At 38.5% G+C, this 23,876-nt stretch overlaps 1 protein-coding gene across 8 annotated transcripts in view; it reads right to left on the minus strand.

Moving 5' to 3' along the window:
* Positions 1 to 23,876, minus strand: part of CEP128 (centrosomal protein 128) — a 456,691-nt gene that overhangs the window by 297,524 nt on the left and 135,291 nt on the right. The gene's annotated exons all lie outside the window — the stretch shown is intronic.

The following is a 23,876-nucleotide window of genomic DNA, read 5'->3' on the forward strand; positions in this document are numbered from 1 at the left end:
GATGATAGAATCACCAGTATAGATGATACTGTAATGTGAAAGTCCATTTACAGATAGGTTATTTGACTGGAAATACATAATGTTATAAGTTGATGAACTTATCTCAAGCTTATACAAATCAATGAAGGATAGATTTTCAATTTATAAACTTAAATTTACATGGAATACTTACCTATTCAAGAAAATAACTTGAACTCTTAAAATCTAGTTTCTCTAAACCAGTGGTAGCAGTGGTTTAGCTGCTAAGTCAGGTCCAACTTTTGCGACCCTATGGACTGTAGCCCGCCAGGCTCCTCAGTCCATGAGATTTCCCAGGCAAGAATACTGGAGTGGGTTGCCATTTCCTTCTCCAGGGGATCTTCCCGACCCAGGAGGGAACCAGTTTCTCCTGAACTGGCAGGCAGCTTCTTCACCAGTTGAGCCACCAGGGGAGTCCCCTGCCCAAACCAGAGTTGCTCAATAACACACTTGGAACTTACACTAAATCATCATGATTCAAATGCATTTTTCATTTCAGAAGAGTGAGCAAATACCAATTCTTTAACTTCAAAAATGAGAGTACATTATATGACATTGTATACAAATAAAAGAATGTTATTATCATTAACTTAAGCCACTCCTATAAAGCTCTGGAAGCCAGTGAGAAGTTCAGAAACAAGTGCCTACAATGTATCTCATAAGCTGCTCCTTCTGAGCCTTAGTTTCAAATACCTGTGGTTACAAAAGTAACACAAAAAGGTCATATGTTCAAGTAAGATTGAGTTCAGGAAGCTAAAATGACTGTGAGCTGGACAAACAATAAAATATCACCTACACTGTACTGAAGTACCTATAAACAGACTGGAAACATTTATAAAACCTCCTTTAACAGCTGATTATCAGTTCTACATTCAGCATCCCTCAACTGTGGCTCAAATCAAGTTAAATATAATTTCTCTCATGATTAAAGTCATGATTTGACATTATGGCAACAACATATAAATAATGCCTCGAAAACAAGAGGTTTGCATTTGCTCAGTTGGCTAAATCCAATGCAGCCTGGAAGCGATGAGTCATTCCTTTATCCACCCAAACAAAACAGTAAAATGAGAACTGTGCACTTGTTTGTGTGGAAAATTCTAAAATGAGATCAGAAAACCCTAGTGATGGTGGTTTAACCTTTTGCCCTTATCTAAAAGTTTTACCACTATGCCAGAAATCAACTTTATTAAACAAGCAGTATTCAAGTGGTTTCTATATCAACAGAGAGATCCCATTTTTCCTCCCACAACAAAGACTTAGGAGAGTGGTTATGCTTCTGATGTGTTAGGCACATAGTTTATAAAAAGGTTAATAAGATCTGGCTTCAATACCAAAGAAGATGATAATTCAACTGGGGAGATATTCACACTAACAACTAAATTACAACAGTGGATAGTACAAGGCACTAAAATAGGATGGACAGTTATTTGAATGGGTCTATATTTTACAGTGTGACTGGGGAGGGTCTCTCTTAGGCGGTGACATAAGAGTTGAGATCTATATCAGTCCAAGTTCCATGGGTGCACTGGGATTCCCTGAGGGAGGGGATGGGGAGGAGGATTCAGGATGGGGGGACACATGTACACCCATGGCTGATTCATGCCAATGTATGGCCAAATAACACCATAATACTGTACAGTTATTAGCCTCCAATTAAAATTAATTAATTTTTTAAAAAAGAATTGTGATCTAAATGAGACAGAGCCAGTAATAATGGTAACAACAACAATGACGACTAGAACTAAGGTTTATTGAGCAGTTAAGTTGGGCAAGGGATAGTACAAATGCTTTATAAGAATTACTTCATTCAATCCCACCATAAAACTAAAGTAAGGCACTCTTATTATCTTGATTTGAGTGACAGTCAACCACCACTTGGAACCTGCCTGAAATCACATACCTAAGAAGTGAGGGCACAGAATTCAGACTCAGACAGTCTGAGTCCAGAGCCCACGTTTTCAACCCTTTACCAAGTTTTCAGACTTCCAGATGGAACCTAACTCCACGTGTCTACAGTCACTCACTCCTACAGACCTATCCTAGTGGGGTTTTTTTTGTCGTTGTTGTTTTTTCAGAACCGTCACCTTTGAAGCAACAGTATATCCAACCTCCTTTTCCCCCCATTATCTCCTCCTCTGGCTTTATCTACCCATCTGCCCAATTCCCTTTTCTTCTAATACATTTGTTCTTCATTGCCAAGAAGAGATGATACAACTTTTACTGGCTTGAGATCCAGGCTCTTTAACTTAACTTACTTATTTCGCTTTAGCCACTCTCCTGCTTACATCTCAAACTCCTTTTAAAGCTATTAATCTACTGAACTTGAATAGCAAAACCAACATCTCTGTAGGACCTAAAAAATATCTCCTATTTCCCATATCAAGTTACTGAGTCCTCCAAGGGAAATCACAAATGAGTATCAGGGGACGTGATGAGACACTGAAAGCCACCCACGGCGCCCAGGAATTCTTCAGCATGCCCCTGCCTGGTCTGGTGTGCTCTCTCCGAACCTACCAGCTTTTTCACTCACTGCGACATACATCATAATCTAGCTCTCCCCCTGAAAAATAACACTGAGGCTATTAGGCAAGACACCCCCCCAAATTTCCTACATGTACCATCCTGAGTCTTCCCAGTGGTTAAGGAAAAGGGACCTTTCTTCTTTAGACAAATCAGCCTACCTTGGTTCCTTCCTTCCACATCCATCACGGACTTCACTACCGCAGTTAAGCCTTCTATTTTCCTACTATATCCTTCTTCTCTACTATTCTCATCTTTGAAAAAAAAAAAACTAATTTTTTAAGTGAAACAAAAAAAAACCTTTATCAATCTGACTTGATCTTCTAACCAGCATCCTGTCCTTTTCCGGTTAAAAACTCCTGCAAAGAGCAGTCCACACTTGATGCCCCACAATCTTATTTCCAATCCACTGGCTCTGGTTTCCAGCCTGATCATACAATTAAAATAACTCTCATCAAGATCCCCAAAGATAACCTAGAGCCAAATACAATGGGCTCTATAAATCTTTCCTTGTTGCATGTGACACTGCCAATCACTTCTTATTCCCAAGTTTCTTCTCCCTTGACTTTCATAATACACTCTTCACTAGTTCTCCTTTTTCTTTCATAATCTCCTTTCCTGGGTCTCTTCAACTATTTGGCTTTTAAATAGAGATAATTGTACAGGGTTCTAGAATTAAGCATCATTCCATCTATAAAACGTCTTTGGTAGTAAATAGGTATGTAGGTAAACAGAGATCTAAGTGATTCCTAATTCAGACCCAGACTGGTCTTAATTCCAGATTTTTAAATATCTAGTTGCATAATGACCCTCTACACTTGATAATCCCACAGGCATCTTAATTTTAGCACATCAAAAAAGTGAATTCACTGGATGCCCAACTCCTAACAAAAAGACATTCCTATTAAAATAGCAGTAAATCTCCACTGAGGGAGGGTAAAAATGGAGCTGGACTTGTGTATTTAAACACAGTGAGAGAGTCAGAAATAGCTGCTGTAAGAAAAGAGAAAATGAACAAGAGAGAAATGTTTAAAAGCTGACAAACAGAAGTAAGGTTACAATTAGATTGTCTCAAATTTACAAAGGACCCAAGAGTAGATGAAATTCTTCAAATTCCTCCAGCAACTCTTTTGAATCTAGAATTAAAATAAATCCAGTACTATTTATCCTCTGTTAATTACAAAGCAACAAGAATAGGCACAGGATTAATAAATGCAAACCCAGGGCTTAACAAAATAAAGTCCTTTTGTTCTCACATTTTAAAACTGCAGACTTTCATATTAACAGATGACAGAAAATAATTCACTTTGAAGAATATGTGAAAACACCATGGCACTGACTGGATGTGTGAGTGCAAGTGAACAGAAAAGGGTGGTTCTTACCATAAATAAGGCGGCTATCACTCTTGATGGGAAAGTAGGTTTCAATCTGAACAGCATGAACACAGCCTCCAACTGCCCTGAGTCTGGAAACTGTTGCTACTGTTTTGCTCCTGTCAATCTGACTGCATCATGCTTCAGGTAAAACTTATCAGAGAATTCCTTCCTATATTCATTCCTCATTCCTTGGTGGAGTCTATTCAGTCACTTTTTGGACATTCTCTTTAATCCATCTTCCTCGAAAAACCAATCAGAATCATCTAGTTATAATAAACATTTCTCCTTCATCAATCAAAAGATTATTCTATAGAACCCTCAAGACAATTCCTCCAATAAACACACACACACAGAGCACACGTGAAGCATACACACACATCATTAATGCATGGATAAATGCTACCAAGGCAGGCACATATAGTAAACATTAGTATCCTCCTATGTACTACGTGAAACATCAACTGGAAAGCAATTTTATTATTTATTCCATTATGATGATTTTCAATTCCAAAAATACCATCATACATTCCTGGAAGCATCTTCTACCCTGAAGAACTTTTTAATATTTAAACTGTAAAATTATCTCAGCTACTAAACCAAGTGGTTAAATTTTATATCACTTAATTAACCCATTATTTATTTTCCACTATATAAGTACCATCAAAGATAACAACAAACCAAGGTAACAGAAACACACTTTTTACCAAGAATTCCTTCCAGCAGGAGGGAAAGGAAAAACTTGAGAATCCTATAGGGAACCTTTCAGAGTCTGTGGTTGGACCTGAGAATTAAATTAACATAAGATAGATTAACAGGAGAAAAGAATATGAATTTTATTTAATACTTTTATGTATACATAGGAGCCATCACAGCAAAAAAGAAGATCCAAAGACGTGGTTAGGACTGAGAGCTTATATACTTGTTAATAAAGAATTTGTAGAGAGATGACAAGATAAAAGAAAAGGAATTTAATAATGGAAGAGTAACTAGGAAATCTTTGGGGAAAATGAATGGAAGATAAGAGGACTGATGTTGAAGCTCCAATAGTTTGGCCACCTGGTGCAAAGAGCCAACTCACTGGAAAAGACCCTGATGCTGGAAAAGATTGAGGGCAGGTGGAGAAGGGGATGACAGGGGATGAGATGGTTGGATGGCATCACCGACTCAATGGACATGAGCTAGAGCAAACTCCAGGAAATACAGGACAGGGAAGCCTGGTGTGCTGCCGTCCATCAGATTGCCAGGAGCTGGACACGGCTGAGCCACTGAACGGCAAGGGTTAGTTTAGGTTTGTTTGTACAGATCCAGTTTGGCATCAACTCCCAGTTTCCTTGATGAGAATGCTCTTCTTTTCCTGGTACAGGGAGGGCACTTACCTCGTGGGAAATACTGACTTGTTTTTAGGTACAACGAGGAGGTCACAGACCCCTTTTCTGCACCTACTGGTTCTCAAGCGCCCTCAGCTGAATAAAATCAATACACCAACATGGCATAACTTGGGGTAGCATGCTCAGATCTCCTTCAGGTTACAATACCAAAAAAATTTACAAAGGCTCCAATTTACTAAAACTTCATACATTTGCATGGATTTTTCTCTTGCCTTCTTCAGATGGGAAAATATATTAATGGGTAGCTGTATTAAGGGTCTCAGGTTTGGTGATAGCTAGGATTCACAGAACTAGAAACATACAGTTGTACTTATGCTAAGATTTCTTAGAGTGAGAAGATGCAAGGCAAAAGCGGCAAAGGGAAAAGGGGACGCAGGGTAGGCCAGTGGAAACCAGGTGTGAGTTTCCAGGAGCCTCCTTCCCAGGGGAATCACACAAGATGCGCTCAGTTCTTCCAGCTGTGAATTCTGACACTTGTGAAGTGCTGTCTACCAGGGAAGCTCATTAGAGGCTCGGTGCCCAAAGTTTTAACAGGGGCTGGTCACTCAGGTACTATCTGCCTCGTGTGCGTGCTCAGTCGCTTCAGTCATGTCCAACTCTTTATGACCCTATGGACTACAGGCCGCCAGGTTCCTCTGTCCATGGGGAGTCTCCAGGCAGGAATACCGTGCCCTCCTCCAGGGGATCTTTCCGACCCAGGGATGGAAGTGATGTCTCTTCCGTCTCCTGCATTTGCAGGTGGGTTCTAATGCCTCGTGAAGTGAAGTGAAGTCGCTCAGTCATGTCCGACTCTTTGCGACCCCATGGACTGTAGCGTACCAGGCTCCTCTGACCATGGGATTTTCCAGGCAATAGTACTGGAGTGGATTGCCATTTCCTTCTCCAATGCCTAGTATTGTATACCAAAATCTCAGACTCCTAGGAAGAAAGCAGATGTTCAGTAGAAACCACATTTGTTTGTACAAAACATCCAGGCACACTGAGCTACCTTCATTACTTAGGGAAGATTTCATATCAGTGTAGAGAAATGATTATCAATCCAGTTCCTGGATGCCAGACAAACACCTACCTTGCAAGCAGACCCTCCTGAGGAAAGCTGCCTTGGGTCTACTAACTTAATTCCTCTCTTCCAAGTAGTAAAATGGCCAAAGGACAGACAGAAAGGAAAAAATAAGGCCCTAAATAAGTTCTTAATTAAAAAACAATTAACTATAAGTAATACCCGTAAAATAATGCACACAGAAGACAGTAGAAAAGAACATGCTCCCATAAAATTGACTGGCTTTGGCTGCCACTGGCTCCCTTTTTAAGAGCTACAGTGGTTGTATTCAAATTCTAAGAAAACTAGACAACCCATTCATCTGAATAAGGCATTAAAACACAAATTAGACCAAAAAAAGAGAGAGATTCTATTAAAAATATAACATGGATAGGACCCATTATAAACTCTAGCTTTAACCGATCACACATCTAAGATCATAATTTTACATATTTTGATTATGAAAGGATATTTATTGCTTGAAATTACAAAAGTGGAAAAAGTGGATATGGTAGGAGAATAATGGAGCAAATTTACAGAACTAAGAAATCAGCTCTGTCTGGCATACAAAAATCTTTTCACCCACCTTCTTCCTATTTCTCATATTCATGAAGAATTGTTAAGCCTACATTTAAAACATTTTCCATGAGGGATTAGGGACAAAAAGTCCTACACCTATGGTGTAGGTGGTAACAATGATCATTTGTTCACTGATGTAACTAAAATACAGTTAAATACAATTTCTCCTCTACTCTTAATTGACAGTCAACACACACAAAAGATTCGGCACCTTAGTGAACATTTAAAAATGAAAACCTGGCCCCAAATAAACCAGGGTACAGTAAATGGGTGTTCAGTCGCTTCAGTCGTGTCTGACTCTTTGTGACCTTATGGACCATAGCCCACCAGGCTCCTCTGTCCATGGGATTCTCCAGGCAAGAACACTGGAGTGGGTTACAGTGAATGGTATAAATTTAAAATAAACATTTCCACATATAGCATTATGTAGTTCATGTGAAAACTTGCAACAGTAACGAAAAAACAGCTAGACTTAAAAGCCTCAAAAGTAACACCCACAGGGAGGCAGCAGCATGCCATGGGAAGCACATGGCTAGCAGACTCGAGTTCAGATCCCAGCTCTGCCAGTCTGTGCCCTTAGGAGAACTGCTTAGAGTCTGTGAACCTAAGTAACAAGTAAATTCATAAAATGCACTCAATAACATCTACAGTACAGAAGAATGATGACCTACACGAGATCACTTAGACAAAGCATGTGGAAGAATCACTGGCAGGCTTCAGGAAATCTTTTTATTACTATCTAGAAACAATGTTAGAATTAGAGAGGCAATCCAACACCTACCTTTTAGAGATAAGGAAACTGAAGGCAGTGGAAGATAAAGTGATCAATCCAAGATAAGGAGGCAAGTTTTCAGCTGAGAAAGGACTAGCCATAGGGTCCCTACTATTCAAACTGATATTGATTCCACTTCACCATATTACTGGATACCAACCAAACAATCTTTTTAAATAATTAAATAAATTGCCATGTTCCTTCCTAAGATAGACAGGAAGCCTGAACAGGAATCATACAATCCCAGATGCATAGATGTTTCTAGAACTTTTTTTTGAGAGAGAGACAAGAACCACAGGATAAGGTGGGTTAAAACAGAACCAGGAAAAGTACTGAATGAGAAATACTGATTAAGGCAAACATGAGAGCCGGTGGGAAGCACCATGGTAGCTACAGGAACAAGAGTTAAGTCACTAAATTTAAGAGAACATATTCGAATTAGCAAGACTTTATAAAGAAGGAGATATAATATAAGGACACAACAGAAAAACTAAAGTGTGAAGAAGAAAAAAGATTTGGCAACTGGTGGAAAGGAAATAAGCACTTGGGACCAACGACAGCATGGGCAAGAGCCACAGAATAAGCGAGCCAGCAGAGGCTGCTCACAAAGAGCAACAGCTCAAATTCTCACTTGCCCACGTGTAAATAAGGGTAACAGCTCAACTTTTCACCTCCCCACTTGTATCTCTCACAAGCATACTATTACTAGTAAACTCACTCTTTCTCTGCACCCCACAAAACAGTAATGCTCAAGAGGGCTAAAAAAGATTGGAAAATAAGTTGAGAAATCAGGTTTGGGGGGATGTTAAAATCTAGTTTGAGCTCTCAGTAGTTTTTGAGCAAGGGAGTAACATGATCAGATATGTGCTTGAGAAAGAATAATCACCAAAGGACATTATCCTAACACTAGGATATTAAAATATTATAGCAACATTAGAAATAATTGAAGATCATCCTTTTGAAGCAGGAATGAACTTTGAGAACCAATTCTTCTCACATCTGAGTTTAGTTTTAGCAACAAATTTGATGAAGCTGGTTTAAAACAGACAAGAACCAACTGTGGCATTTAAGAGACTAGAAAAGGAAAAGGGAAAAAAAAAAAAAATACTGTCAGACTTTCTAAAGAAAATACAGATATGTTTCTATTCAGTCCAATAAACACTTACTGCATTCAGCAACCACCAAGCTGCCAAGACACAAAAATGAATCAGCAGCATGGTTCTATGTTTTACTACTCCAGATATCCATACAACCAAGTTGGGGAAACAGTCAGTAACCATTACTTTAAATAAATGTGATATATGCAAGCAATTGTTTCTTCTCTATTTCAATTTTGCCTCTCTTCCCTATTTGTGCTACCAAATATATACTTAGGTTTCACTTTTCAGTGTCTCTATCTGATTATGTAATGGTTTCTAACAATAATTATTTGTCCAAAGGAAAGACCCCTGAACTAACAACATTAAGGAGTGACAAAGGAACAAAAAGAAGGTGATTGAATGGCTGCTACGGAATGCACTGGACAGAGAAAGCGAGGGCAGGATGGGGAAGAGAGAAACAGAGACAGGGAGAAAATGAATGCTCATGACAGCCACTCCCAAGCTGAGACAATGGCCATCGCCGCTAAGGCAAGAGCGGGCCTAGCACCCCGTCCTGTGTGTGTGCCTTTGGTGCCTTCTATTAGGAAAGACACGGCCTTAACACTGGTGTTGGTAGGGGAAACAGGGTTGAAAGGAGGATGAGTGAAAGTCACTCGGTCGTGTCCGAATCTTTTGCAACCCCATGGACTATACAGTCCAGGGAACTCTCCAGGCCAGAATACTGGAGTGATAGCCGTTCCCTTACTCCAGGGGATCTTCCCAACGCAAGATCAAACCCAGGTCTCCCACATTGCAGGCGGATTCGTTACCAGTTGAGTCACCAGGGACACCCAAGAATATTGGAATGGGTAGCCTATGCCTTCTCCAGGGGATCTTCCCAACCCAGGAACTGAACCAGGGTCTCCCACATTGCAGGCAGATTCTTTACCAGCTGAACTACCAGGGGATCCAGAAACAAGTATGAAGAAGCAGAAAAAGATTAATAAGAGAATCTGATCAACAAGACGCCTCTGACAAATATGCACAAATAAAGCGTTTCATAAGAATTCAAAATAATTTGTTACTGTAATGTTTGAAAAAAAAATAGGGGCAAGCCATATAGAAATAAAATCACTTGTGAGGCTCATGCTTACTAATAAAAATACAAGAGTTGTACATGTACATACACACCTTTTAGTGTACTAGAGCAAACACATATACTATAAAATTACATGGTGTTTCTATTATATCTCTTTTACATCTTGGCACTGATGACAACTTCATTTTAAGCCTAAAATATTTTGGTTTAAAAACCCTTGGTTGGAAACACAGTGCTTAATTATAGTATTTATCATTTAAAAACACGTAAACCACAAAAGAATAATCTGTTTTATAATACAACTTCTAGAAACCCAATAGAATAAAAGTAGGAAATGTCTAAATATATCAAATCAATACACTGAGCTAAAACTTATCTTTAAAGCATAAAGCTCAATTCATTACAAGGACAAAAACAGTGACATTAAAGCTAATAAACAGCAAATAAGTCACAAGTAGAAAATCATTTTGAAATAGAATTCCATTAGTCATCTTTAATATGATGTGAACAAAGCATCTGTTCACTAATTCTAGTCTAAAATATGACTTCCTTAAAGCAGGGACAAGAAGAAAGCACTGACTGAAGAAAATAACAACATTATACCCAAAAGGAGTACAAACAGCCCAATAAGGAAGATGACAAGCTCAAGCACAGAAAAAATAAAATAAAATTTTATATTTTTTGCTTTACTGAAATTAAACTCTATTCCAGCATGTTGGAATATCTTCATTTCCATGCGACCAGTTAGTTGCATTTATACATGATTTAACTTTTTCTTGGGCTCCAAAAATCACTGTGGATGGTGACAGCCATGAAGTTGAAAGATGCTTGCTCCTTTGAAGAAAAGCTATGCTAAACCTAGACAGCATATTAAAAAGCAGAGACATTACTTTACCAACAAAGGTCCTTATAGTCAAAGCTGTGGCTTTTTCAGTAGCCAGGTATGGATGTGAGAGTGGGACCATGAGGAAGCCTGAGCACCGAAGAATTGATGCTTTTGAACTGTGGTGTTGGAGAAGACTCTTGAGAGTCCCTTGGACCACAAGGAGATCCAATGAGTCCATCCTAAAGGAAATCAGTCCTGAATATTCATTGGAAGGACTGATGCTGAAGCTACAAAACTTTGGCCACCTGATGCAAAGAGACAACTCATCGGGAAAGACCCTGATGCTGGGAAAGATTGAAGATGAGAGGAGAAAAGAATGACAGAGGGTGAGATGGTTGGATGGCATCACCGACTCAACGGACATGAGTTTGAACAAACTCTGAGAGATAGTGAAGGTCAGTGAAGCCTAGCGTGCTGCAGTCCACAGGGCCACAAAGAGTCAGACATGACTATGGGTTGAACAACAAAACTAAACTAAAATGGACAGGAAGTTAAAAAAAAAAAAGGCCCTGCAAAGAAATTACAGATTGAATATAAGATTACCTATTTGTAAATGTGTTATTAGATCTAAAAAGAACTCAACCCACGTTCACTGAGTCACACAAGGCTAGGCTCAAAGGCTATGAAAGAAGAGAAGTGAAAGTCATGTTTCTCACCTAAAAGAAAAACCTGATTACTGCATTATTGGGTATGACCCAATAGCAGCCAGGCCCTAGCACTGCTTTCTAATAAACTCCCCTAATTTCACGGAGGTATGGAATTTAGAAAGATGGTAATGATAACCCTGTATGCAAGACAGCAAAAGAGACACAGATGTATAGAACGGAATTTTGGACTCTGTGGGAGAGGGAGAGGGTGGGATGATTTGGGAGAATGGCATTGAAACATGTATAGTATCATGTAAGAAATGAATCGCCAGTCTATGTTTGATACAGGATACAGGATGCTTGGGGCTGGTGCACGGGGATGATCCAGAGAGATGATATGGGGTGGGAGGTGGGACGGGGGTTCAGGATTGGGAACTCATGTACACCTGTGGCAGATTCATGTCAATGTATGGCAAAACCAATGCAGTATTGTAAAGCAAAATAAAGTAAAAATAAAAATTTAAAAAAAAAAAAAACGCTCAGTACTCCCTTGTGCTCCATTCCAGGGCAAATTAGATGCAACACAGAGAGACTTAGAATATGGGAGAGAGGCAGGGACCATATACTTGCTAATGTGGGTTTTTGCTATGTGTGTTCAGAGGCTCAGCAGTGGCCAACTCTTTGCAATCACATGGACTGTAGCCCAACAGGCTCTTCTGTCCAAGGGATTCTCCCAGCAAGAATACTTCAGTGGGGTGCCATTTCCTCCTCCAGGGGATCTTTCCAACCCAGGGATTGAACCCATGTCTCTTACATCTCCTGCATTGGCAGGTGGATTCTTTACCCCTAGTGCCACCTGGGCAAGGTCACAAAAGATTTTACATGTATTCTGTTCTGCAGTGAATCTCCCCCTCTGTGCTATCCATCCTTTCCCGGAAGCCAAGGCAGGCCCACATCTGTCAATACCATAGACAACTATTGTATAAAATACCTAAGGCAGTTCTATTTCCCACACTAAACTCTAACTGATATTATAAAGTTTTGCCTTTACTGAGTAAACAAAAGAATAGATTTAATAGGATTTCACCTGAATTCCTCAGACTCTCAATTAAGCCATGCCCCATTCACCTCTATTGGGAAGTTAGCTTGATATACTTTTGCATGTCTTGATGAACTCATTCATTTCAGGATAATTTAGGTGTTTTATGAACTGATACTGAGAGGACAAGTAATCAATTCTCCACAGTCCGAAGACATAAGGCAACTCTCTTGGAATAAAAGAACTCAAATCAATCAAAACAAGTGTGGTAGCCCCAAAATACACTTACATGCAGCTAAATTAGGCCATCACTCACTGGGATCATAAAATTTAAAACTTTTTTTTAAATCATGATAGGTTGAAAGTAGAATGTACTGAGTCATTGTTTTTTTAATTCAAGCAAAACACATACAAATAACCTTTAAAAACTGATTTGAATTCTCAATGAGGGATCAGTGACATAAAATATTAGGGGCCACTGTCATAACCATGTCACAAATAGTCATCCTTTAAAAGTACAACCTTCTGTCTTTTCTATCATACTAATTTTGACCACATATACTATTATCAGATTCTTTTCATCCAGTGAAGCAGAGACACACAAAGGACATTAATTCCAAATAACAGGTTCCTCAGTCTTTCTCAATGATTAGAAACAATTATTTCTCCACAAATCCTATGAGAACATATCTGCTTCATACAAGTACAGTTTCCTTGTACTTTTTAATGAAACATGATACTAAGCTTAAGCAAAGTACTGAAAATAATGTTCAATTAATTAAACACATTCATCGCTTTGTGAAGAAATAAAATATTAACTTCTGTTTCATTAGCTGCGATGTTCACTACATGGAACGTTTTAAATATACATTTCTTCAGTGTTGAACCTAAAATACAAGGGGACATATAATTAATATCTAGGCCCCAGAAACACACACTAGAGGAATTCTGACCCTGCAACACACATCTCAAAGTATATTTGTGTTTTCTTAATTTTTTTCATACTCTATTGGACTGATAATTTAACTCTACAATTCTGGTGTTTTAAAGTATGCAGTTTGGGAAAAGAAGATTTGAATACAGATAGGATAAAACCATTTGACTTTAAACAGATTGGTATTTGGGACAGCTCTTATTGGAGGTGAAGCAACCTGAGACTACACACTTGCTATGAAATACAACAGGCCACAGCAGGTATCAGAGAAAGACATTCACCTGTGACTTACCAATACTGATGTGGCAGCTGAGAGGATGAAGATAAAGCACATATTTCAGCTAAAGAAATAGTATTCCCAACATTACATGACATACAGTGAAGAGAAAGTAAATATAACACTTAATTTTATTGCTCTACATCATTATAGAGCGTTCCGGTTTATTTGGAACAGATCAGATGCATCATCTTATACAAAACAATAACCTTGTGCAATTGGGAGAAATCAATTCTATTTTAGACAAGAGGAGAAAAGAGAAAGTAAGGAAAGCTAAACAAGATAAAAGAAGCCTAATTTCTTTAAATAAAGTAAATATTGTTTTAAACTAACCATCCCTGGAGACACCACCTCACACCCATTCAGATGGCTACTATTTAAAACAGAAAACAAACGTCAGAGAAACTGAAAGACTGTGCACTGTTGGTGTGAATATAAGATGGTATAGTTGCCACAGTGAACAGGGCAGTGGTTCCTCAAAGATTAAACACAGAATTAACATATGATCCAGCAATTTCTCTCCTGGGTATGTACCCCAAACTGGAAGCAGGTTTTGAAGAGATGCTTGGGCACCCATGGACATTATTTATAACCCAAATGTCAAAGCAAGCCAATTACTCAACTGATGTGTGGATAAGCAATATATAAACATAAAATGAATATTATTCAAACTTAGAAAGGGAGGACATTCTTCAATATGCTACAACATGGAAGAAACTTGAGGACATTATGTTATGTGAAATAGTCACAAAAAGACAAATGCCATGTGACTACACTTACATGAGGTTGTAATCCTAGAAAGTATAATGGTCATTATCAGAGTTGGGGGGGAGGGGAAATGGGGAGTAACTGTTTAATGGGTGTAGAGTTTCAGTGGGGGTGGGGATTGAGATGGTTGCACAACCTGAAAGTCTTTAGTGCCACTGAACTGCACACTGAAAAACAGGTAAGATGAAAAGTTTTCTGTTATGTGTATTTTATCACGAAAAAGGAAAAATAATAATAATCACCTTTTGAACTACAGGAGTCATAGAGAAGAATGGCTCTGAGGGATGTTTCTAGTATCAGCCCCTCAGTAAACCACAATCTTTCCCTTATACAGCCAGACCATATTCAGGCAATCAAAGTAAAATCAGTGTGATTACTGTATCAATGAGAATTCAAGATGGGACTGTGAACCCAATTTCATACCTTCTAGTGAAACTGAGAGTCACTCAGTCGTGTCCGACTCTGTGACTCTGTAGACTATACAGTCTGTCGAATTCTCCAGGCCAGAACACTGGAGTGGATAGCCATTCCCTTCTCCAGGGGATCTTCCCAACTCAGGGATTGAACCCAGGTCTCCCACATTGCAGGCGGATTCTTTACCAGCTGAGCCACAAGGGAAGCCCAAGAATACTGGAGTGGGTAGCCTATCCCTTCTCCAGGGGATCTTCCCAATCCAGGAATTGAACTGGGTGGGGTCTCCTGCATTGCAGGTGGATTCTTTACTAACTGAGCTATCAGGGGAACCCCCACAACATCTAATCACATGTTAAATCACATTGGATCATAGAGAAAGCATGGGAATTTCAGAAGAACATCTACTTCTGCTTCACTGACTACTCAAAAGCCTTTGACTGTATGGATCACAATGTGGAAAATTCTTAAAAGAGAAGGACAAACCAGATCACCTTATCTGTCTTCTGAGAAAACTGTATGTGAGTCAAGAAACAATTAGAACCTTACATAGAATAACTGACTGGTTCAAAATTGGGAAAGGAGTACAAAAAGGCATATATGTTCACCCTGTTTATTTAACTGCAATGAAGAGTACATCATGTGAAATTCTGGGTTGGATGAATCATAAGCTGGAATCAAGATTCCTGGTAGAAATACAAACCTCGGATATGCAGATGATACCACTCTAATGGCTCAAAGTGAAGAGGAACTAAAGAGCCTCTTGATGAAGGTGAAAAAGGAGAGTGAAAAAGTTCACTTAAACTCAACATTCAAAAAATGAAGATCATGGCATCTAGTCCTATCACTTCATGGTAAACAGAAGGGGAAAAAGTAGAAACAGTGACAGATTTTATTTTCTTGGGTTCCAAAATCACTGCATATGGGGACTGGAGCTATGAAATTAAGATACTTGCTCCTTGGAAGGAAAGATACAAAAAACAGTGCTGTGCTGTGTCACTTCAGCCGTGTCCAACTCTTTGCAACCCCATGGACTGTAGCCCACCAGGCGCCTCTGTCCACAGGCTTCTCCAGGAAAGAATACTAGAGTGGGTTGCCATGCCCTTCTCCAATAAAAAACTTAGACAACATATTAAAAAGTAAAGCCATCACTTTGCTGACAAAGGTCCATATACTCAAGGCTATTGCTTTTCCAGTAGTCATGTACAGATGTGAGAGCTGCACCATAAAGAAGGCTGAGTGCCACAAAATTGATGCTTTTGAATTATGGTGCTAAAGAAGACTCTTGAGAGTCCCTTGGACTGCAAGGATATCAAACCAATCAATCCTAAAAGAAACAAACCCTGAATATTCATTGGAAGGACAGATGCTGAAGCTCCAATACTTTGGCCACCTGATTCAAAAAGCTGGCTCATTGGAAAAGACCCCGATGCTGGGAAAGACTGAAGGCAAAAGGAGAAGGGAGTGACAGAGGATGAGATGATTATTACATCACAGACTCAAAGGACATGAATTTGAGCAAACTCTCAGAGATTCTGAAGGACATGGAAGCCTGGTATCCTGCAGTCCATGGGGTTGCAAATAGACACGACTCAGCCATTGAACAACTATAAAGAATCACATTGCCACATGTTAATTTCCACCAATATTTAAATTAGAATTCAGTGAAATTAAAAATGAAAATTTTTAAAAATTTAGTCACATTAACCTCATTTCATGTGCCCAACAGGTACATATGGCTAACCTGTACTGGAGAGTGCAAACATAAAACATTTCCATTGCTACTAAAAGGGCTAATCTAGGGCAACCACTTGATATTCTTTCTAATTTTCCTTCTCTTTTAATCTATAGGCATAGGACTTTTCTTGTTTCTAATGTTGGTGACATATATTTTCTTTTCTAATTTTTAAAATAAGCTGCATAATTTTACCAAGAGTGCAAAAAATATTTTTTGATCTCAATAAAAATAAATACTTAGGACAATATGTTTTGTGGGAGCAATGTGACTGAAAATGATTCATTGGATTTTTTTGTTTGTTTTTGGTTCAGCTTTAAAGGTCTGCTCACAGTTCATTTCTTTTGACATGTGACTTTTCATCTTAATTGAAATACATCACTTGTTAATGTTAGTCATTTATTTACAATAGGCTGGATATATGTCCTGTAAATACTTCCTTTCAGTGTGACTTACTTCTTTCATTTTCCTAATGTTACTTAGTGTGAAGCAGAAATTTTGAACTGTCAAAATCAAATTTATATGCTTTTGTCATTTATAATTTATGCTTTTGGTGTCCTCGTAAGAAATCTTTATCCAATATTGTAAAGATTTTTTATGTTTGCTTTTAAAAGTAATTAATTTTTAAAAATTGTTTTCACTTTCTTTCCCTGTATTAACTATATATACATGACTCATCTTTTAGTGGTTATCCTAGAGCTTACTATATGTATCCTTCACTTCTTAATATATAAAGTAGATTAGTAATTTTATAACTTCCTTCATCTTAGAATCAAGAAATTTTAAAACACTTCAACTTAATATATAATTCCCAAATAAAACAGTATTATTCATGTAATTATAATTTTCCAAATCACTTAAATAAGAAATTACAATGACTGGTTATTGTAATATTCATTTAGACTTTTCTGAAAATTTTACCCCATTTATTGGGGTAAAATCTTTGCTGCATTTTTGTTCTTTCTCCTTCAAAAAATTACCTTTATCATATTAGGTCTACCAAAATGGAATTCATCAGTTCTTGTTTTCAAGAAATATCTTTACTTCACCTTCACTTCTGAAGAATATTTTCATTGGGTATGGACCTAGACTGGCAATTATTTTATTTCAGTACTTTGAAGATATCTTTCTATTCTTCTGGTTTTCATTTTGATCATTTATGGTAATATGTCTTCTTTCCCCGCTAGCTGCATTTGAGGCTTTCTCTTTTACTTTGGTTTTCCTAATTTTACTATGACAAGTTTAGTTGTGATCTTCATTGTATTTGCCCTGCTTGGAATTCTTAGCACTTCTTAATTATATGACCTGATGTCTTTTCAAATATTGCTTCTGTCCCTGTCCTCCTTTTAAGACTCCAATTACATACATGGTTGGATGGCATCACCGATTCAATGGACATGGGTTTGGGTGGACTCCAGGAGTTGGTGATGGACAGGGAGGCCTGGTGTGCTGCAGTTCATGGGATTGCAAAGAGTCGGACACGACTGAGCAACTGAACTGAACTGAACATATATATTAGAACTTCACTATGACCCATGATCTTTCATAAGCATTTCCATATTTTCCATCCTTTTGCTTCTCTGTGACTTGGAGTGGGCACAATTTCTATCGAGAAGTAAGACTTTCCAAATTGCAATCTAAGGAGGTTCAGTTCAGTTCAGATGCTCAGTCATGTCCAACTCTTTGCGACCCAATGAACTGCAGCACACCAGGCGCTCCCTGTCCATCATCAACTCCCGGAGTTCACCCAAACTCATCTGCACTGAGTCGGTGATGCGACCCAGCCATCTGATCCTTGGTTGTTCCCTTCTCCTCCTGCCCTCAATCCCTCCCAGCATCAGAGTCTTTTCCAATGAGTCAGCTCTTCGCATGAGGTGGCCAAAGTATTGGAGTTTCAGCCTCAGCATCAGTCCTTCCAATGAACATCCGGGAGTGATCTCCTTCAGGATGGACTGGTTGGATCGCCTTGCAGTCCAAGGGACTCTCAAGAGTCTTCTCCAACACCACAGTTCAAAATCATCAATTCTTTTGTGCTCAGCTTTCTTCACAATCCAACTCTCACATCCATACATGACCACAGGACAAACCATAGCCTTGACTAGACGGACCTTTGTTGGCAAAGTAATATGTCTGCTTTTTAATATGCTATCTAGGTTGGTCATAACTTTCCTGCCAAGGAGTAAGGGGCTTTTCATTTCATGGCTGCAGTCACCATCTGCAGTGATTTTGGAGCCAAAAAAAATAAAGTCTGCTGCTGTTTCCACTGTTTCCCCATCTATTTCCCATGAAGTGATGGGATCAGATGCCATGATCTTTGTTTTCTGAATGTTGAGCTTTAAGCCAACTTTTTCACTCTCTTCTTTCACTTTCATCAGGAGGCTTTTGAGTTCCTCTTCACATTCTGCCATAAGGGTGCTGTCATCTGCATATCTGAGGTGATTGATATTTCTCCCGGCAATCTTGATTCCAGCTTGTGCTTCTTCCAGCCCAGCGTTTCTCATGATGTACTCTCCATATAAGTTAAATGAGCAGGGTGACAATATATAGCCTTGACGTACTATTTTGCCTATGTGGAACCAGTCTGTTGTTCCATGTCCAGTTCTAACTCTTGCTTCCTGACCTGCAAATAGGATTTTCAAGAGGCAGGTCAGGTGGTCTGGTATTTCCATCTCTTTCAGAATTTTCCGCAGTTTATTGTGATCCACAGAGTCAAAGGCATAGTCAATAAAGCAGAAATAGATGTTTTTCTGGAACTCTCTTCCTTTTTCCATGATCCAGCGGATGTTGGCAATTTGATCTCTGGTTCCTCTGCCTTTCCTAAAACCAGCTCGAACATCTGGAAGTTCACGGTTCATGTATTGCTGAAGCCTGGCTTGGAGAATTTTGAGCATTACTTTACTAGTGTGTGAGATGAGTGCAATTGTGTGGTAGTTAGAACATTCTTTGGCATTGCCTTTCTTTGGGATTGGAATGAAAACTGACCTTTTCCAGTTCTGTGGCCACTGCTGAGTTTCCAAATTTGCTGGCACACTGAGTGTAGCACTTTCACAGCATCATCTTTCAGGATTTGAAAGAGCTCAACTGGAATTCCATCACCTCCACTAGCTTTTTTTGCAGCGATGCTTTCTAAAGCCCACTTGACTTCACATTCCAGGATGTCTAGCTCTAGGTGAGTGATTATACCATCATGATTATCTGGGTCATGAAGATCTTTTTTGTATAGTTCTTCTGTGTATTCTTGCCACCTCTTCTCAATATCTTCTGCTTCTGTTAGGTCCAGACCATTTCTGTCCTTTATCGAGCCCATCTTTGCATGAAATATTCCCTTGGTATCTCTAATTTTCTTGAAGAGATCTCTAGTCTTTCCCATTCTGTTCTTTTCCTCTATTTCTTGGCATTGATTACTGAGGTAGGCATTCTTATCTCTCCTTGCTATTATTTGGAACTCTGCATTCAAATGGGAATATCTTTCCTTTTCTCCTTTGCTTTTTGCTTCTCTTCTTTTTACAGCTATTTGTAAGGCCTCCTCAGACAGTCATTTGGCTTTTTTGCATTTCTTTTCCATGGGGATGGTCTTCAGACCCTATTCTCAACAAAACCATCAGTTAACTGGTAAAAATTGTTTTAAGAAATAAGAAACATTTAAAGCATCTAGAAATTGTCCTAATGGCACAGGGCAAATGGAGAAACACTTATCTAAGAAAATCAATTAAATCTTGGTAAGAATAATTAGAGGCCATGGCATCTAAGCCACAATCTATTTAATATATTAATAGTATTGAATATACCATTCCCCAGCTCAATGTGATTGAAGCAACACTCCAGGCAAGGATAGCTAAGAAGACAGAACTTTCCCCATGCCCAGCTCGCAGTCTAAGGCTACAGATTCACCCACAGAGGGGCAGGAATCTAGATCAGAAGTGCTAACCCAAGAAGATATGGCCAAATGAAGTCTCCTTTTCCCCAAGCAGCTCCCACTTGTAGGGCAAAAGGTAGGTCTATACTGCCCCTGTCCAAGTTCACACAATACAGTAAAGGGCCCATAACCAAAGGGGCAAATTGAGATCAGAGACTACTACCATTCAAACCCAACACCATACTTGACGAGCTGGAGCATCACTCCAAAGGGAAGCAAATTACAGTCCCTGAATTCAGCTCCAGTGCAGTGATGCAGAGGTTCTACTGAGGAGAAAGGTCATATGACCAGAGAGCTCAACAGTTCTGTTCTGTTGTTTGCAACAGGGGATAAGAAAATCTATTTCTAAGGATGTTGTCAGAAACAATGGCCATCTTGAGGGTGAGCATTTAAGAGGCTGGTAGTTTCCATAATACTAGTAGGAACAAGACAACAGATCATATAGAAGTTTAACAGACAGACTCAGGTAATAAGAGAGCTACGGAGAGCCCTCTTGGGATCAGAGAATACCCCAAAAACTGGTTGGTACCCACACCTGACCCTGCAAAGAGCCCCAACTTAAACTGAATCAACTGCAGAGCAATTTTTACCAAAGGACACTGTACAAAAAAAAAAAAAAAATCAAATCTGCTAGCAATTAGCAGAGAGCCTAAAAGCTAAGAGAGATAACAAAGCCACCCTAGGCAGAGTTTAGTGGGAGGAGCAGAGAATCAGACAATTAAAGACTCCCAGTGAAAACAATAATCATACTTGGTGGTCACAGACACTGTGCACATATCCTCTGACAAAAGAATCATTGGCTTCACACTGCAGTGAAAATAGGTTTCACTAAACTATTCTAGCCATTTCACTAAACTAACAAAAAAGCACACAAGAACAAACCCAAGAAAGTGTTGAATTAATTAATACCCAGAATTAACACAATATATTTTCTTAAAGGTCCTATTTCAATAAATATTATAAGGTTCAAAAAAAAATAGGAAGGTGCAACCTGCATAAAGCAAAACCGTAGACAATAAAAAATGTCTCTCAAAGGGTCCAGATGTTGAACTTAATCAACAAACATTTAAAATCAACTGTTAGAAATGTGTTCTAAGAACTAAAGGAGATAATGGGGGTTGGGGGGGGAAGAGAAGAAGTATATGAAGAAAATATCTCATTAAATAAAGAAATCACTAAAAAAGATAGAAATTATTTTACAAGTAGAAATTCTAGAAATGTAGAGTACAATAAGTAAAATGAAAAACTCACTTGAAAGGCTCAATAGTAGATTTGAGTTGGCAGAAGAAAGGATCTAACAACTTAAGATAAATCAAGAGAATATGAAATGTGAGGGGGATAAAAAGAATAAAAATGGATAAAACCTGAGAGAAATGTGGAATACCAAAATATATATAACAAAAATACCTAAAGGAAAAAGGAGGGAAAGAAAGGAAAGGAAAAGTACAAGAAGAAATAATGGCTGAAAGCTTGAAATTTAAAGAAAAGCATTGATCTGTATTTCCAAAAGCATGATGAACCCCAAATAGAATAAATACAAACAGATCCATATCTAAATATATAGTAAAATGCTGAAAGACAAAGAAAGTGAGAAAATCTTAAAAGAAATAAGAGAAATATTACTCATCATGTATGCTGCTGCTGCTAAGTCGCTTCAGTCGTGTCCAACTCTGTGCGACCCCAGAGACAGCAGCCCACCAGGCTCCCCCGTCCCTGGGATTCTCCAGGCAAGAACACTGGAGTGGGTTGCCATTTCCTTCTCCATCATGTATGAGGGAACACCAAAAGATTAACAGCTGACTTCTCATGACAAACAATGCAAAACAGCAATCAATGAGATGACATATTCATAGTGCTGCAAGAGAGCCAGGGAATTTCCTGACTGTCCAGTGCTTAGAACTTGCCACTTTCATTGCCAGGGCCCATGTTTGATCTCTGGTTGGGGAACTAAGATCCCCAAGCTGCACGGTGCAGCCAAAAAAAAAAAGTCAACTGAAACCCTACATTCAGCAAAACTCTTTTTAAAATGAGGTTAAAGACATTCTCAAACAAAAACTAAGAGAATTTGTAGCTAGTAGGCCAGTCTTACAAGAAACACTAAAGGAAGGCTTTCATTCTTTGATGATTAATAGCAATTGAGGTTTAATATTGATTTTTAATAGCATCAATAAAATTGATGCTTATTACATAAAATTTAATAAAATTGATGCTTAATAGCAATTCTAATACACATATATGCAAAACAGTACAACTAGAAACCCTGTGACTCCGCCACCATAGTCACAGATGACTGGACCAAGAAATTAATACTAAACTGAAGACAACCATCTAGAGTTGACCCAAGTTTTTCAGTTTTGGAATAAAGAGTCTCAATAATGACACAGTGTAGTTACATATATGAAATTTGTTTTCTGCATGAAGTCCAGCAGGGCAATTATCAAAATAATTTCTTGCCTCCCTTACATTAAACACCTTCTTGAGAATATCTCGGTTTCTTGTAACCTAGAAGGGATAAACAAGTATAAATGAAGAATGTGACATAAGAATGAAAATACTAAACCTGTAAAACTATGAAACCACTGCTTCAGATTTTTGATCACCAAATGCCATTTTCTGTTTGAAGAGCTTTCTGCTGCTTTGTCTTTCCATGATTGTTTGCATTGACACTTATTGTTCGGTCCTTGGAGAGCAGGAGCCATCTGGTGCACTAGGGATGGAGGAGTCTCATGACCACTTCCAAAGGTTCAAGGCACCAAGCGCACACCCCTGTGCCCCATTCTAAGCCTCACAGTGATTCTGCCCATCCATGCTGAAGAGGCCTGATTCTTCTAGCGAACTGACATTTCAGTACAAAATGTGAGTTCAATGATTGTGCCTTTACTGAGGGCAATGTTGATTTCATTTGTGGACAAGAGATCCTATCACCAGACCCAATACCTAACAGGCCCTTCATCAAAATTTACTGAACAAAAGATTGCATAAGTTGTTTTTCTCCTTGCCAATTAGAAAATAAATTTAAAAAAAAAAGAACACAAAACCAAAAACCAAACCACATACCGTTAATATGTATCCTAAGCATACAAATGGATGGAGGTCTCATAAAACTCTTTAGAGTAATAAGGAAAAAGTGTGCATAATCTTCTGTTAAACTCTATCTACCCATCTGGCTCTTAATTTAGTTATATTTCAATTCTCAGATTTCCAATGATTTTTTTCATCGTGTCCTATTCTCTCCTAGAATTAAATATCATAAAACCTAATTTCTTAACATATTAATTACCATTGATTAAAGCTGGCTTCTAACACCTATAACATCTGAATAGTCTATAGCCTGTTTCTATTTTTTTTCTCTTACTGAATAGTATGATTTTGTTTCCTGATTTGCCTGTAACTTTTCATCAAAGGCTAGATATTGTATGACAAATTATTGAAATAATGTGGGCTCTGGAT

The sequence above is a fragment of the Ovis canadensis genome, chromosome 7, assembly GCF_042477335.2.
Source record: "Ovis canadensis isolate MfBH-ARS-UI-01 breed Bighorn chromosome 7, ARS-UI_OviCan_v2, whole genome shotgun sequence".
NCBI lineage: Eukaryota > Metazoa > Chordata > Mammalia > Artiodactyla > Bovidae > Ovis > Ovis canadensis.